Source organism: Giraffa tippelskirchi, chromosome 8 (genome assembly GCF_054371585.1).
Source record: "Giraffa tippelskirchi isolate mGirTip1 chromosome 8, T2T-mGirTip1v1.2.pri, whole genome shotgun sequence".
Lineage (NCBI taxonomy): Eukaryota > Metazoa > Chordata > Mammalia > Artiodactyla > Giraffidae > Giraffa > Giraffa tippelskirchi.
The window spans coordinates 95,316,190-95,332,643 of NC_137282.1; the positions used below are offsets into that span (position 1 = coordinate 95,316,190).

At 35.9% G+C, this 16,454-nt stretch overlaps 1 protein-coding gene across 27 annotated transcripts in view; it reads right to left on the bottom strand.

Annotated features, from left to right (window-relative positions):
* Positions 1–16,454, bottom strand: part of SLC38A9 (solute carrier family 38 member 9) — an 88,348-nt gene that overhangs the window by 53,340 nt on the left and 18,554 nt on the right. For 8 of the 27 annotated variants that reach the window (XR_014061478.1, XM_081517816.1, XM_081517803.1 and 5 more), the window contains one exon: positions 4,953–5,139. The exons of 11 other annotated variants lie outside the window; for them this stretch is intronic. The gene's annotated coding sequence lies outside the window, so the exon portion shown is untranslated. Of the gene's footprint in view, positions 1–4,952; positions 5,140–9,199; positions 9,255–13,496; positions 13,590–16,454 lie in introns of all 27 variants that reach the window. 8 more of the 27 variants (XR_014061480.1, XM_081517812.1, XM_081517818.1 and 5 more) reach the window with 3 other exon arrangements.

A 16,454-nucleotide genomic window follows, 5' to 3' on the forward strand; every position in this document is an offset into this window, starting at 1 on the left:
AACAGCATTGTAAAAGTTAAAAAAAAAGTCAGAGCTGCATTTTTGTGTCTGGAATTACAAGTGGGAGCCCTTGAAACTGCAATCTGAAGTCTCACTAGTGGTTGGACGCACTGCCTGGGACCTTTTCCCAATTGGGACTCCAAGATTGCTGTTAATGAGGGACTTCCCAGCACTGTTTAAGTCTGGAGGTTGGCTGGCCTAATTTGGTGCTGTATATGCTGTTACTTTTCTCTATTGTTTCTATTTCTCTTCTTTTAATGACTGTATGTTGAAATTAAGTCAAATAATCCTCTATTAACTATTGAAATTGTTGTGTGTGATGAGTGGTTTCTTTGTTAACAAATCCTTTGAACCTAAAAGGAAAGTTAAAGTTTCAGCAAAACATCTCCAAAGGTTGAGCCTGTATAAGCTCTTCTCTTTTTATTAGGGTTAATTACTTTATTGGTTCTCTAGTTTATGAAATATTGTTTGAGTGCCAACAAAGTATTAAGCACTGTGTTAAATATTACATGATCAACAGGACATAGAACCTCAAGGATCATAGTCTACTGGAGAAGATAGGTAAGTAAGCAATTTCAGTTCAGAGAGAAAAATAGAATAAGAGAGAAAGTGATTATGAGCAATAATAGGAGCAAGAAGGTTGTGTGATGTTGGGTACATGCAGAATACATAGAAGGGGAAACTAAATCATGTCTGGCAGACCACAAGAAAACTATTGTTGAGGTGAATCTGAAAAGATACCAAGGAGTTAATCAAGGATGAGGAAAAGAAAAAGAAAAATGCTTTAAAGAATGGAAAAGTATGTAGAAAGAACCCAGAAAGGGAGCAGGATAAATGTTTTAAAACTACAAGTAGTAAGAAGAGAAGTAGTAAGAGATGAGGGAAACCTGGGTTAGTACCTGAAGGACTTCACATGCCAACAGACATAATCCTAAAGGGACAAACTTTCAGTCTTAGTTGATTCCTTCTCAAACCCCCAGTCCCTAAATGTCAGGGTTATCCAGAGCTTAATCCATTTTCTCTTCTCTATCTACACTCAGTCTCTTGGTGGACTCATTTAGTTTCATCACTTTAAATATAATGTGCATGCTGATGGCACTCCAACTATTATCTCCAGCCTAAACTCCTGTTTCACATATCATAACTGCCCTCTGCTACCCCTCCCCAGCCCCATCTCTAGGATTTGTCTGCCACACTAACCCCAGTTCCTTCCTCACCATTCCTGACACTCTGAAAGCATGTATCTACTTTAGGACTTTTGTTATTATTTTCAACAAAGGCTCTGAAGGCCTTTCTCTTAAGCATTTTCATGGCTTGCTTCTTTACTTCTTTCAAGTTCTTCCTCAAGGTCCCCTTTCTCAGTGAGACATTTGTTTATCCTTGTCACCATACCTAAAATTTCAACCTCTCTTCTCCATCCCTGTCATTTCTTATACACCATCTCTGCTTTTCTGCCTTACATTTTCTCTCTAGCATTTATACTATCTAGCATAATATGTACTTTTTATTTACTACTGACTACTTCTAATAAATAAAAGCTTCAGGAGAGCAGGGATTTTTGTCAATTTGGTCACTACTCTATTCCCAGGGCCTAGAATAGTACCTGGCATATATCACAAGAGCTCAATAAAATACAGTGAATAAATGCATTTTGAAATCACTTTAGACATATAGAAGTTGGAAAAAACACTACAAAGATTTCCCATCTACACGTCATGCAGGTCAACCCCCAATGATGACATCTTACATAACCACAGTTTGATCATCAAAACCTATATTGCTTTTATAATCAGAAAAAAGTTAATCAAAAATCATCAAGATAATGTTTTTAACTTTTCTTTAGTTTAAAATTTTTTTAAATAAATACCTGGGGGAGAAATGATGGAGGGAATAATCAAAGTATCAAAAGCTATAAAAAATGAGGAGCAGCAACCTACAAGAAAATCAATTTAGTATGGTATCCTCAAGCAAATTAAAGACTTTTCAGGGTTAGAGAATGATTGTGTCAAGTGCTACTGCTAAGTTAAATGAGATGAGGACTAGTCTATGAAATGACCACTGGTAACCTGCATGTGAGCATTTTTGGCGGAGTAGTTAGAGCAAAATCCTGAATGAACCGGGTTCAAGAGAAAAATTTGGTATGGTGAGTACAAATAATCCTTGCAAGGAGTTTTCTGTAAAGAGGAATGAGAGCAATGAAGTGGTAGTTGAAGAGGAAGTGTAAATACTATAGGCAAATGCTTTAAAAGTATTAAAAAATATAAACATCACCTATAATCCCACAACTGGTTATCATTAATAACATTTTACCAACTTCAATCTCATGGAAAACATATAATGACACAGCATGATATTGTTCATCAGAATGGTGAAAATTTAACAATCTCACAATATCAAGTACTAGTAGGAGGTAGAACAATGGAAACTCTACTGGGAATATAAGCTGATATAACCCCTGTGGAAAATAGTCTGGCACTACGTAGTGAAGTTGAATATACATATACAGTACTACCCATCAAATTTACTCCCAGGGATATATCCTAGAAGAGTTCTCGTATATGTATACCAGGAGACACATATAATAATGTCATTCTTTGTAAAAGCCCCACAATGGAAATATCCCAAATGTTTGAAAGTAGAATGAATAAATAAACTGCAGATACCTATAGAATAAAATGCTAGAAACCACTGGCAATGAAAGTAGTTACGTATCACTTGGATGAAAACTATAATGCTCAACAAAAGTCACAAAAGAATATATACAGTAGGATCCCATTTACATGAGATGTAAAAACAGGTAAAACTGAATTCAGTATTTAGGGATACATAGACAATAAATAATAAAGAAAAGCAGGAAAATGATCACATAAATGCCATGAGAGTGATTACCTATAGGGAGGCAGAGGGATGTGTTTGGTGAAGGAAACACACCTTCAAAATAGCTTCAAAACAGCTGCAGTGCAGCTAATTTCTAGACGTCGCTGTTGGTTGGATGGGTGTGGGCTTTATGAATTTTTAAATTGTACATATGTACCATACAATCTTCTGTATACTGTATATAACATATGATAAAAAGAACTTTAAAACCAGATCTTCAAGTAACATATTCTTTCAAAATTCAGTAATGAGATCAAGAGGGACCCCAAAATTCTTGTGTACCATACAGAAATTTGCTGGTTATCTTGTGGCAAAATATCTTAAAGATCTGTTAAACTTAAGTGCGAATTAGCTACCTTTTTTCAATAACAAGACAACTGCTCCAAATTTGTTGACCTCTTCTATGATGACTTGTGGCTATCAACAGTATGCTACATAGGTACCCAGAAGGTATCCAAAACTAAAATAACTCCCCACATACCTAATCTGTCTCCCTTCAAAGTAAAGATATTGTAACAATGACTGGGAAAGAAGATGCTTTTTGAAAATTAATTTATTGCCATTCTGAGTGACATTTTGGATTCTGGTTCCCTGATCAGGGATCGAACCTGTGCACCCTGTATTGGAAGCTTGGAGTTTTAACCACTGGTCTGTCAGGGAAGTCCCTGAAAAAACAGTTGCTTTTTAAAAAACTCACATTATACAGAAAATATTCTGATAATGGACGTTTAAAAATGTTTCCATTGTTACATGACTTTATTGTTGAAAATAATGTCTGTCACCAATAAAACTCAAAACTGCAATTTTATAGACACGGATTAAAAATTTTCTAATGTTTAAGAACTTCGAAAGAATGTAAATGGTGTTTGAACATGTTATTAACCACACAAAAAATCAAAACAAAAATTGTAATAATGAAGCAAATGACAACACCAGTATCTAGGTATTTATTTTATATAATACTAAGTATTAATACTGGGAGAAGGCAATGGCACCCCACTCCAGTACTCTTGCCTGGAAAATCCCATGGATGGAGGAGCCTGGTAGGCTACCGTCCATGGAGTCGCTAAGAGTCGGACACGACTGAGTGACTTCACTTTCACTTTTCCCTTTCATGCACTGGAGAAGGAAATGGCAACCCACTCTAGTATTCTTGCCTGGAGAATCCCAGGGATGGCAGAGCCTGGTAGGCTGCCGTCTATGGGGTCGCACAGAGTCGGACACGACTGCAGCGACTTAGCAGCAGCAAGTATTAATACTAATATCTTCACTAAAAAGTATTCAGAGTATAAAATGGCTAAAAGTTAGTGCAATTAAACATTCAATTTATTTCAAACATTCAATTTACATTTTGTATAAAACAGTATAAAAAACATTGTAAAGTTATAATTCCAATGTAAATTATTAGATCTGAGTGTATCTAGTGATTCTTTCTCCTTTGTATCCTTCTCATCAGAGTACCTTCCAAATGGATACCCCTGAAGTATTTAGCTCCCCTCCAATGGTGCTTTCAGACCAGTGAGGTAGCTCCTCCATTCTGGCCAAGAAGCTACTGGCTTGTAACAGTTTTGATTTTAATTCCAGTTAACCTGAGAAGGATGATTCTGTTAATTTCTCCCTCCCCTCAGGAAAGAGATTAGCTGCTTTCTGAAGGCTCTCTCTAAATCAGTGTGTTTTTTAAAAAAAATTTGTTTGAAGGAGAGGAGAGGTGGGAGGATAGACTGGAGAGAGAACCAAGAAAGGTGAACAACATTACCGGTTGTTTCCAAGTTAACAGCATTAAACCAATAAAAATAGGAGTATCTGGGGCTTTAAAAATATCAATAACAAGGAATACCAGAATACACAAACTAGCACAGAAGTCACTAAACGTGATTGAGTCATATTGGGAAGGATAAAAATTTACCAGGCAAATTTCAACAAAAACTTTCATATATTGTAGGATGAGCATAAATGAATTTCAAATTATCTTGAATTACTATTGTGAAAAGGTGTTATAAGATTTTCAAAAATAATAAAGCATATTCTATTGTTATTGTTAATATTATAAAGTAAAAATAAAAGTTTTAACGTACTGTTAATGAATAAAATTTAAAGTTAATTCTACTGGGATTCTCTGATAGCTCAGTTGGTAAAAAATCTGCCTGCAATGAAGGAGACCCCGGTTTGATTCCTAGGTCGAGAAGATCCACTGGAGAAGGGATAGGCTACCCACTCCAGTATTTTGGGCTTCCCTTGTGGCTCCGCTGGTAAAGAATCCACCTGCAATGCAGAAGACCTGAGTTCGATCCCTGGGTTGGGAAGATCCCCTGGAGAAGGGAAAGGCTACCCACTCAGTATTTTGGCCTGGAGAATTCCATGGACTGTATATCCATGGGGTCACAAAGAGTCAGATACAACTGAGTGACTTTCACTTCTTCAAAGTTAATTCTATCAAGATCATTACATAATTTTTAAATTTCTATTTTTGTGTTTTATAATATACATAATACAGAAGTACACATACAAAAAAAATAAAAAATAAACAAAACGAAACAAAAAGTAAAAAAAAGAAGTACATATACACACATATAAATATATACGGTTCCAATTTCTCAGCTTATTATTTTTTTAACTGATAAGGATGGTATGATGAGAAAAGTGAGTGCTGATAAACACCTGGCTGAAGGTTATGGGTTCTTTATTTTAAAATTCTAGGCTGTTTACTTAGCCACAAGTAAAAATCTTCCTTAATGACACATGGACAAAGAACTTGACCTGAATATTAATTCTCAGGACTATATAGTTTAATTAAATACAGATGCTGCTAAGAATGAATTTACAAATTCTTTCAGTGCAATTCATGCTTTCAAATTTGGTTTTTAAAAACCCATAAATTGTTTTAATTCGACTGTCCTCAAAACAATCTCTTCTTTCATGGCTACAAAATGATCAATAACAGAAATGTAAGATTTTTTTTGTTTGTTTTGATTTTAGTATCAGCACTGGAATGAGGCCAAAAGAATTATATAAATAAACATCAGGAACTTTCAACAAAGTTAAGATGCTAGAAGCACCTCTAAGTATATACAAACATAACCGTTCTTTAGTTTTTCTCTAGGTTGATATAAAAGAGTAACACCACCACCACCACCCCATCCTCTTTTCTACCTAGAAAAAGCAGTTCCAACAGAACACCGTGAATGACATTCTACAAAGTAAGATTAGGAATGTGGGAAAAATTCCCAAGAGGGCACACTCTTCAAGCTCACTCTCACTCATTTTATGAGAATGCCAAAATAAGTCCCAAATTGTCTCAATTTCTTCAACTGCAATAAAGTAAGAGTATTATCAATTTTTTGAAGAAAAGAATTTGTCTTAATTATAAATTATAACTAAGATTTACTTAATTATATAATTATTTATATTAATTATAAATAAGTAATAATATAAATTATAGACACTGTAGGCTTCAACCCTCAATGTCACACCCATTATTACTTTCCTTCTTACACAAATCTACCAAAATAATTTCTGGAAGAGAAATGAAATTTCTAGTTTCAAAGCCTAATTACTCCCCATTAAAAAAGAAAAAAAGCAGGGGAAAAGAAAATTGCCAGGTCAGCATTTTAACTAAAATTTCCTCAAAAGCTGGAAATGTAATGAAATACTTCAGTAAGTATATATATATTGAGACAAGTCTTATTTTTGATATATACTTATGATTCTTCAGATGAACACTAGAATTGCTTTCTTCATTACCTCAATTGTTACCTAGAAATTGAAAACACAAAAAATTCATCTACTCTTTAAACAGATTACCAGAGAAAAAGAGCCTTGCTCTTATTCCTCTCCCATAACTTAAGAAAAGGATACTAAGGAGATCAAACCAGTCTATCCTAAAAGAAATCAACCCTCAATATTCATTGGAAGGACTGATGCTAAAGCTCCAATACTTTGGCCACCTGATGCAAAGAGCCGACTCATTGGAAAAGACCCTGATGCTGGGAAAGATTGAGGGCAGAAGGAGAAGAAGGTGACAGAGGATGAGATGGTTGGAAGGCATCACCGACTCAATGGACATGAATTTAAACAAAATCCACGACATAGTGAAGGACAGGGAAGCCTGGTGTACTACAGTTCATGGGGCCTCAAAGAGTCGGACACAACTTAGCAAATGAACAACAACAACAACTTATCAAGCTTTAGAAATCTTTATCATGACCCTCAAGAAAGGTAAATGGGGGACCTCCCTGGGGATCCAGTGGCTAAGGACTGTATGCTCCCAATGCAGGCAGCCTGGGTTTGATCTCTGATCAGAGAACTACATGTGTGGGATGCCACACACTTGCAACTAGAAGTTTGGATGCCACAACTAAAGATCTTGCATGATTCAACTAAAACCTGGTGGAGCCAAATAAGATAAAAAAAAAAAAAAGGTAAAGCAGCTAAGAGAACTTCTGCTTTGCCACTAGAAAGACACAGCAACAAATGGTCCACACAAACTGGCCTTCAACCCAAATGGCAAACACTGTAGTAGCCTGACCAGAATCCACTGTTGGTTGTATGCCATGTTCCTTAGCAAACCACTCCCAAAATAACCAAACAGTCTGATAAAGGCAAGAGTCCAACATGAAACTTGCTGCCAACTGGCTCTTATCAACTAATTTTATATATAGGCAAGTTTTATAAACAATTTAGTGAAAAAGAAAATAAACAGTGCTAGAAAGGGGATTCTGACACAGGAACTTCCACACACAGATGGCAAGAGTATAAAGTTGCACAATCTTTCTAGATAACAATTTGGCTACACAGTAATATATAAAAAAACCTTAATTGTGCTTTACATCCTTTTATTCTAATGATTATATACTTTTGAGATTCTACTAGAAGAAATCAAAATATGGTATAAATATGGCATGTAGAAAGCTGCTAATCAAAGCATTATTTAAAATAATTAAAATTGTAAACAGTTTAATAGTTAAACATTGTTAAATTATGATATATTTAAATTATATGCATTTATATAAAATGATATTTAGAAATAATTCTTAATATGGAAAAATGATCATAGCTTTTTGGGGCATTTCAATGATTCTTAAGGATAATTTTTATTGTTAAAAGTTTTTACAATTCCTTGAAATCTGGTACTTTCCCCATACTTATCATTCTTAGCCTCAGTCACAATCCCTAGAATTTATGGCAGCTAAAACCCTTAGATGACCTTGCCAAAGAACTGTAGATTTGCTGCAGACACCTCAGGTTCAGGGAGAGGCTGGAGACTGTTTTATTATCCAAAAGGCTCTTTTGATTAGAACAACTATTAGAAGCAACTGTGAGGGTGGAGAGAAATTAAGGTGAGTGGACCTTACTTTTTAAACTTCTTCAGAAGCAAGGCAAGAGGTACCCTAGGGGTCACAGCAACAGAAGTACCAATCCCTACAGTTGCTTACACCTCAGTCCAGTCCCTCCTTGCAGACCAGAGGTTGGTAGTTACAGCTAGATAGGACAAGTCTGGGCCATGGTCTGTTTTTATCAATAAAATTTTATCGGAACACAGCAAGGCCCATGCAGTTACCTGTTGTCTATGGCTGTTTTCATTCCACAATGGCAAAATTGAGTGCATATACCCACAAACCCTAAAATATTTACTATCTTACAGAAAAAAAGTTTGCTGACTCCTGCACTTGACCACTGAATATTCTTAAAGAAATGACTGCACAGAAACCTCCAAAGCACCTATTCATTAGTACCACAGATGACCTCATTCTACTCTTTGCTGAACTTAGCCAGACCCTATAGCATAGTTATTTGCTGGGATATGATCCCATGGGTTCTTGGTAATGCTGGATCAGGATGGGTTAAATCAGTACTTTTTTCTAGTTAAAAATGAGTACTGAGTTGAAAAAATATATATATGTGTGTGTGTACATATGTGTGTGTGTGTATACATATATTATTATATATACATATATAATATATATAAAAATACATATCAAATATTTATAACCTCTCTTTTACTTTTGCTGAGTGTCTATCTCCTTCCCCAGAGTGTTTAGCACCAAAAGGAGCTTAGTGAATGTTTACTGACAAAAGGAAGGGATAGAAGAACAAAAGAAAGGGAGGAAGGAAGTAGAGAGCAAGGGAGAGAAGTAGAGAAGGAGAAAAAACACGTAAGCAGGCAGACAACTAAGGAATATTTTGCAGAAGTAACAACAGCATGTAATAAAAATTTAAATTGAAAAAGTTTAAAAAATTAAAATTGTATATAGTATATGATCTCATTAAAAAATCATAGAAAAGGATAGGAGAAAATATACTAAAATGCTTTAACAACACTTGCCTCTGTATGATGGGAATATATTTCTTTATGCTTTTGTCTTTTTCCAGAACCTTCTCTATACAACAACAAAACAAATCTACTCTTAGAGAAAAAAGATAAATTTATCATCCTATATAAGTACAGTTGATTTAAACACTGTTTGTAAGAAAATGCATTTTCCATTTTGTATATACTATTTTTATCCTAAATTATAGGAATGCTATATTTTCTGGATAAGCTTTTTTAAAAAAATAAAAGTAGTACACTGTTTATATTGAGGATAAAACAGGAGTTATATAAGAAAATAAAAATCACCCAATAGAAATAATCAGTTAACATTCTAGTATATTTTCAGATAAGTATAGACCCACATACATGCACTCTGCACTCAGGTGCCCACAAACATGAAATTAGTTTTATTTGCTTTTGAGCTTTACATAATCACACAGTATGTGTTTTTCTGTTTAGCTTCTTTTGCCAACATTATCTTTCTGAGGTTCATCCATATTCTTGTTTGCAGCTGTAGATTGTTCATTTTCATAAATGTGTAATATTCCATTACATGAAAATCTGATTTATTTAACCATAGCTGGTTGGTGGGTATCCAGGTTGTTTCCAGTTTGGCACTGTTATGAATAACTTATAATCTGTATTTTTGTACATGTCTCTTGAGAGTCCCTTGGACTGCAAGGAGATCCAACCAGTCCATCCTAAAGGAGATAAGTCCTGGGTGTTCATTGGAAGGACTGATGTTGATGCTGAAAAACTCCAATACTTTGGCCACTTCATGCGAAGAGCTGACTCACTGGAAAAGACCCTGATGCTGGGAAAGATTGAGGACAGGAGAAGAAGGTGACAACAGAGGATGAGATGGTTGTATGGCATCACCGACTCGATGGACATGGATTTGGGTGGACTCCGGGAGTTGGTGATGGACAGGGAGGCCTGGCGTGCTGCGGTTCATGGGGTCGCAAAGAGTCGGACACGACTGAGCGACTGAACTGAACTTGGTGAAATGTTTCCATTGATTACAAATAGTGTATACTAAATGCCAGCAGATAATTACAAACTCTCTTGCAAAGTGATTATACTTACTCTTAACTCTAGTACTGCATAATCACTCCTATTGTTCTACATCCTTGCCTTGATTTGTTTTCATCATTGACTGATTTCTTACTTTAGGTTACTGTTTTCTGTGTTTTGGTCCCAGATTTTCCATTTGGGCCCTTTTTTTATTCAGCAAACATTTTCTATGAGTTTGGTTCTTTTTTATATTTTTAGCCAGTGTGAAAATTCTCAATCTTATTTCAGTTTCCTTGAACATATTAAACATAGTCTTTAAAAGTTTGTTTCTGATAACTCCATCATCTGGATCATCTGTCAGTCTTTATTGTGTATCAGGTCTCTAATTTCTAATCATGTTGGTTTATCTTCTCTACCTAGCTATTTTTAAGTACCTGGCATTGTACTTAATGGAATTCTAGTATACAGAAAATAGTATAAATAAGTTGAAGCTTTAGAACAATATTTTCTTTAGAAAGGGTGTACATTTGCTTTGGGGAGCCAATTTAAGACATTTAGCAGACCTAGATTATCTTAATTCAATTTTAGGAACTGAGATGAGTTAAAGTTAAGCTACAGTCTCTGAAAGAAGACCATTCTATTTCCAGTTCATTCATATTTCTAGGCTTTTCAACTTGAAGTTTGCGTGGGACCTGCCTACTTTTAGTGAGCACTGAATTCCAATTTTTCTCCCTGTAGCCTTGTAAAGCTGTCAAAAGCTCTGTCAATTTAATAGCTTCTCAGCTAATAAACTTAAACTAGAACTGGCAGATACTCTTGAGGAAATGCTGCACTTCCCTTTCTTGGTGCCCACCTTCGAGACCTAGATCCTACTGTTCTTGTCTTATCAGTTCTCCTATGTCTGTAGGCACACTAAAAACATTGGGGGGGAGGGGAGTAAATTTTTCTAGTTATTCTCAGCAGTTCAGTTCAGTTCAGTTGCTCAGTAGTGTCTGACTCTTTCGGACCCCATGAATTGCAGCACGCCAGGCCTCCCTGACCATCACCAACTCCTGGAGTTTAACCAAACTCATGTCTATCGAGTTGGTAATGCCATCCAACCATCTCATCCTCTGTCGTCCCCTTCTCATCCCGCCCCCAATCCTTTCCAACATCAGGGTCTTTTCCAATGAGTCAACTATCGCATGAGGTGGCCAAAGTATTGGAGTTTCAGCTTCAACATCAGTCCATCTAATGAACATCCAGGACTGACCTCCTTTAGGATGAACTAGATCTCCTTGCAGTCCAAGGGACTCTCAAGAGTCTTCTCCAACACCACAGTTCAAAAGCATCAATTCTTCAGCGCTCAGCTTTCTTCACAGTCCAACTCTCATATCCATTCATGACCAATGGAAAAACCATAGCCTTGACTAGACGGACCTTTGTTGGCAAAGTAACGTCTCTGCTTTTTAATATGCTATCTAGGTTGGTCATGGCTTTCCTTCCAAGGAGTAAGTGTCTTTTAATTTCATGGCTGCAATCACCATCTTCAGTGATTTTGGAGCCCCAAAAAACAAAATCTGACACTGTTTCTCCATCTGTTTCCCATGAAGTGATGGGACCAGATGCCATGATCTTAGTTTTCTGAATGTTGAGCTTTAAGCCAATTTTTTCACTCTCCTCTTTCATTTTCATTAGGAGGCTCTTTAGTTCTTCTTCACTTTCTGCCATAAGGGTGGTGTCATCTGCATATCTGCTGCTAGGTTGCTTCAGTCGTGTCTGACTCTGTGCGACCCCATAGAGGGCAGCCCACCAGGCTCTGCCGTCCCTGGGATTCTCCAGGCAAGAACACTGGAGTGGGTTGCCATTTCCTTCTCCAATGCATGAAAGTGAAAAGTGAAAATGAAGTCGCTCAGTCGTGTCTGACTCTTTGAGACCCCATGGACTGCAGCCTACCAGGCTCTTCTGTCCATGTGATCTTCCAGGCGAGAGTACTGGAGTGGGGTGCCATTGCCTTCTCCCTTGCATATCTGAGGTTACTGATATTTCTCCTAGCAATCTTGATTCCAGCTTGTGCTTCTTCCAGCCCAGCATTTCTCATGATGTACTCTGCATATAAGTTAAATAAGCAGGGTGACAATATACAGCCTTGACGTACTCCTTTTCCTATTTGGAACCTGTCTGTTGTTCCATGTCCACTTCTAACTGTTGCTTCCTGACCTGCATACAGGTTTATCAAGAGGCAGGTCAGGTGGTCTGGTATTCCCATCTCTTTCAGAATTTTCCACAGTTTATTGTGATCCACACACTCAAAGGCTTGGCATAGTCAATAAAGCAGAAATAGATGTTTTTCTGGAACTCTCTTGCTTTTTCGATGATCCAGCAGATGTTGGCAATTTGATCTCTGGTTCCTCTGCCTTTTCTAAAACCAGCTTGAACATCTGGAAGTTCATGGTTCATGTATTGCTGAAGCCTTACTTGGAGAATTTTAGCATTACTTTGCTAGCGTGTGAGATGAGTGCAATTGTGCGGTAGTTTGAGCATTCTTTGGCATTGCCTTTCTTTGGGATTGGAATGAAAACTGACCTTTTTCAGTCCTGTGGCCACTGCTGAATTTTCCAAATTTGCTGGCATATTGAGTGCAGCACTTTCATAGCATCATCTTTCAGGATTTGAAATAGCTCAACTGGAATTCCATCACCTCCACTAGCTTTGTTTGCAGTGATGCTTTCTAAGGCCCACTTGACTTCACATTCCAGGATGTCTGGCTCTAGGTGAGTGATCACACCACCGTGATTATTTGGGTTGTGAAGATCTTTTTTGTACAGTTCTTCTGTGTATTCTTGCCACCTCTTCTTAATATCTTCTGCTTCTTTCAGGTCCATACCATTTCTGTTCTTTATTGTGCCCATCTTTGCATGAAATATTCCCTTGGTATCTCTAATTTCTTGAAGAGATCTCTAGTCTTTCCCATTCTGTTGTTTTCCTCTATTTCTTTGCATTGATCTCTGAGGAAGGCTTTCTTATCTCTCCTTGCTATTCTTTGGAACTCTGCATTCAGATGGGAATAGCTTTCCTTTTCTCCTTTGCTTTTCACTTCTCTTCTTTTCATAGCTATTTGTCAGGCCTCCTCAGACAGCCATTTTGCTTTTTTTTGCATTTCTTTTCCATAGGGATGGTCTTGATCCCTGTCTCCTGTACAATGTCACGAACCTCCATTCATAGTTCATCAGGCACTCTATCTATCAGATCTAGCCCCTTTAATCTATTTGTCACTTCTACTGTATAATCATAAGGGATTTGATTTAGGTCATACCTGAATGGTCTAGTGGTTTTCCCTACTTTCTTCAATTGGTTGGTCCAAATTCCTTAGTCTGCCCTTGTCATGAGCAAAAGTCTTCCTTGCCCTCTTTAATTAAAAGAAAAGTAATAGATTAACAAGACTTCCCTGGCAGTCTGTCTAATAGGTCTAGTAGCTACGACTCCACATTTCCATTGCAGGGAGCATGGGTTTGATTCCTGGCTGGGAACTAAGATCCCACATGCTGCATGGCGTGGTCAAAGAATTTATCATTTTTAATAAAGTATTCTTATTTATTTTTAGATTATTAAAATATTAATTCACATATCATAAAATGTACCTATTTAAATGTGCGATCCAATAGTTTTTAGAACATTCATGGAAGTTGTCCCTCAAGCACCAAAACCAATTTTTTGTTTTTTGGCTATGCCATGGAGAATGTGGGATCTTAGTTTTCCCATCAGGGGCACCACTTGTGCCCCCTGCAGTGGAAATGTGAAGTCTTAACCACTGGACTGCTAGGAAAGTCCCACCATAATCAGCTTTAGAACTTTTCATCACTCCAAAAAGAAATCTTCAGTTCCATTATTCCCTCTCACCAGCATCTGCAACCATTAATCTGCTTTCTGTCTCTATTGTCTTTACCTAATTTAGATAGTTCATATAAATTGAATCATACATGTTTTTTTTGTGTGGCCTGTTTTACATAACATGTTTTCAAGGTTCATACATATTGTAGCATATATTGACACTTTAATCCTTTTTTATGGTCAAATAATATTATGTTGTATGGATATATCACATTTGGTTTATACATATACCAACTGATGGATACTTGGATTGCTTCCACTTTTGGTTATTATAAATGTTCTGGACATTTCTTTATATTTGTTTGGACATATGTTTCAATTCTCTTGAATATATACCTAGGTGTAGAACTGTTAAGTCAAATGATAATCCTATATTTAACATTTCTAGGAATTATCACACTGTTTTCAAAAGTGGCTGTACCAGTTGCAAAAGAAGTCATGGGTATGAAATGAATAGTACGGGAAACAAAGTCAGTGTAGTATCTTTTTTGTATGGAGACAGATCATAACTAAGCTTATTGAAGCGATCATTTAAAAATGCACAGAAATGTCAAATCATCATGCTGTATAAGAGGAAAGAACTGTGTTACAGGTCAATTATACTTCAAAAACAAATTCATAGAAATAAAGACTCTACCAGAGGCAGGGTAGAGGTGAGGAATGGAAGAAGACAGGCAGTGAAAACATATAAACTTTCATTTACAAAATAAATAAGTACTAGGAATATAATGTACAACATGATAAATACAGTTAATATTACTGTATGTTATATATGAAAGTTGTTAAGAGAGCAAATTCTAAGAGTTCTCATTATAAGGAAAAATATTTTTTTGTTTTTAAATTTTTGTATCTATATGAGATGATGGATGTATACTAAACTTATTGTGATAATCATTTCATGATGAAAGTCAAACCATTATGGTGTACAGCTTAAACTTATAAAGTGCTGGATGTCAATTATATCTCAATAAAACTGGAAGGAATAATGAGTGGCTATATCATGCTTCAATTCCACTAGCAATGTTTAAGGATCATGCCCTCTTTTAAGCAATTATTTTTAACACCCAAATTAACTAGCCTTAATAAAACAGACCAATTATGTCTCAATAATGCTGAAATAAAATAGAAAATATTTATAAAAATAATTAACTATAACAAAGGAGAAACAAAATGAAAGTAACATACTAAAGTAATAACAATTTTAATATATAAGAGCTAGGGCATAACAATACTCAAAGACAGAATGAAGACCAACTGGTACATCAATTTATAATGAATAAGCCAGGATTTAAGAGAAGATTAGAAGCCGTTCAGTGGAAGAAGTATAATAAAATAAAAAATCAGAGGCATTGGTAGATATAAAAACTACCGTTAGAATAAATAACAAGTCAGATATAAATTTGATAAAAGAGAAATAACCTTAATTGAAGTAGTGATACATGCCAAGTTAAATTATAAGCTAAATGAAATAGAAAAAATGAGGAAGTGTGATGTTGTTGCAAATGAATCAAACTTTTTAAAATAAGTATAGCACCAAAGTAATTTTCTATGTCGCTTTATAGAAAAGTATTTCTTAGCTCGAAGTGTTGAGGCATTCACTTATCTCTTAATATTTAAAAGCCCTTAGAAACTATACTTGGGGACAAAGCAATACAGAACAGATTGCAAGATGAAATGTTAAAATAAGAAGCCATAGGAAAATTATATAGTAGACTTTTGGAGACAATTTGACACTAAGACTAAAACATAACAGGCAAGCCAAAGATACATAATCTCAGTATGTTACTTTTATATAAATTTCTTATCTTTGGGCTACAGTCATCCATTAGGCTTTTGACAAGATCCCTAAATTTCATGTGCCTCCAATTTAAAATATTTGATTTTGTCTGTTTGTTAAAAGGAGTTTTAATTTTCTTTAATAAGAAAATTGAATGGGTTTGCAATGGGTTTCATCGCTTTTGCAGTAATGACATAATTACTTATGAAAGAAAAATCCAAATGGAGTTGGTATTGCTGCGAGTTCTCTGAAAGGGAGCCAGGAAGCCATTAAGGAAGTATGAGTTATGCCTGTCTCAGCCTGGATGGAGTCTGACCTTTTGACCCAATAAGCAAGTTATTTAGAACATCTGCCAGAAACTCAAGATACTTATCAGACCCTTCACCTAAAATAACCAGTAACAGTCTATTTACTTCTTGTCCCCTCCTAAAACAACTCGTGATTCCTTAAGGATGAATAACAATTCTTTCCAGGCAATTTTTAACAATCTCATAGCTTTCTGTCTTTATAAGCCCCTGACTCTTTTTCTCAGAACACTCTTTCAGGATTACCCAAATCCATGTCTCCTGAATTATAATTTTAAGACTCCCCCCACCAAAAAAACTC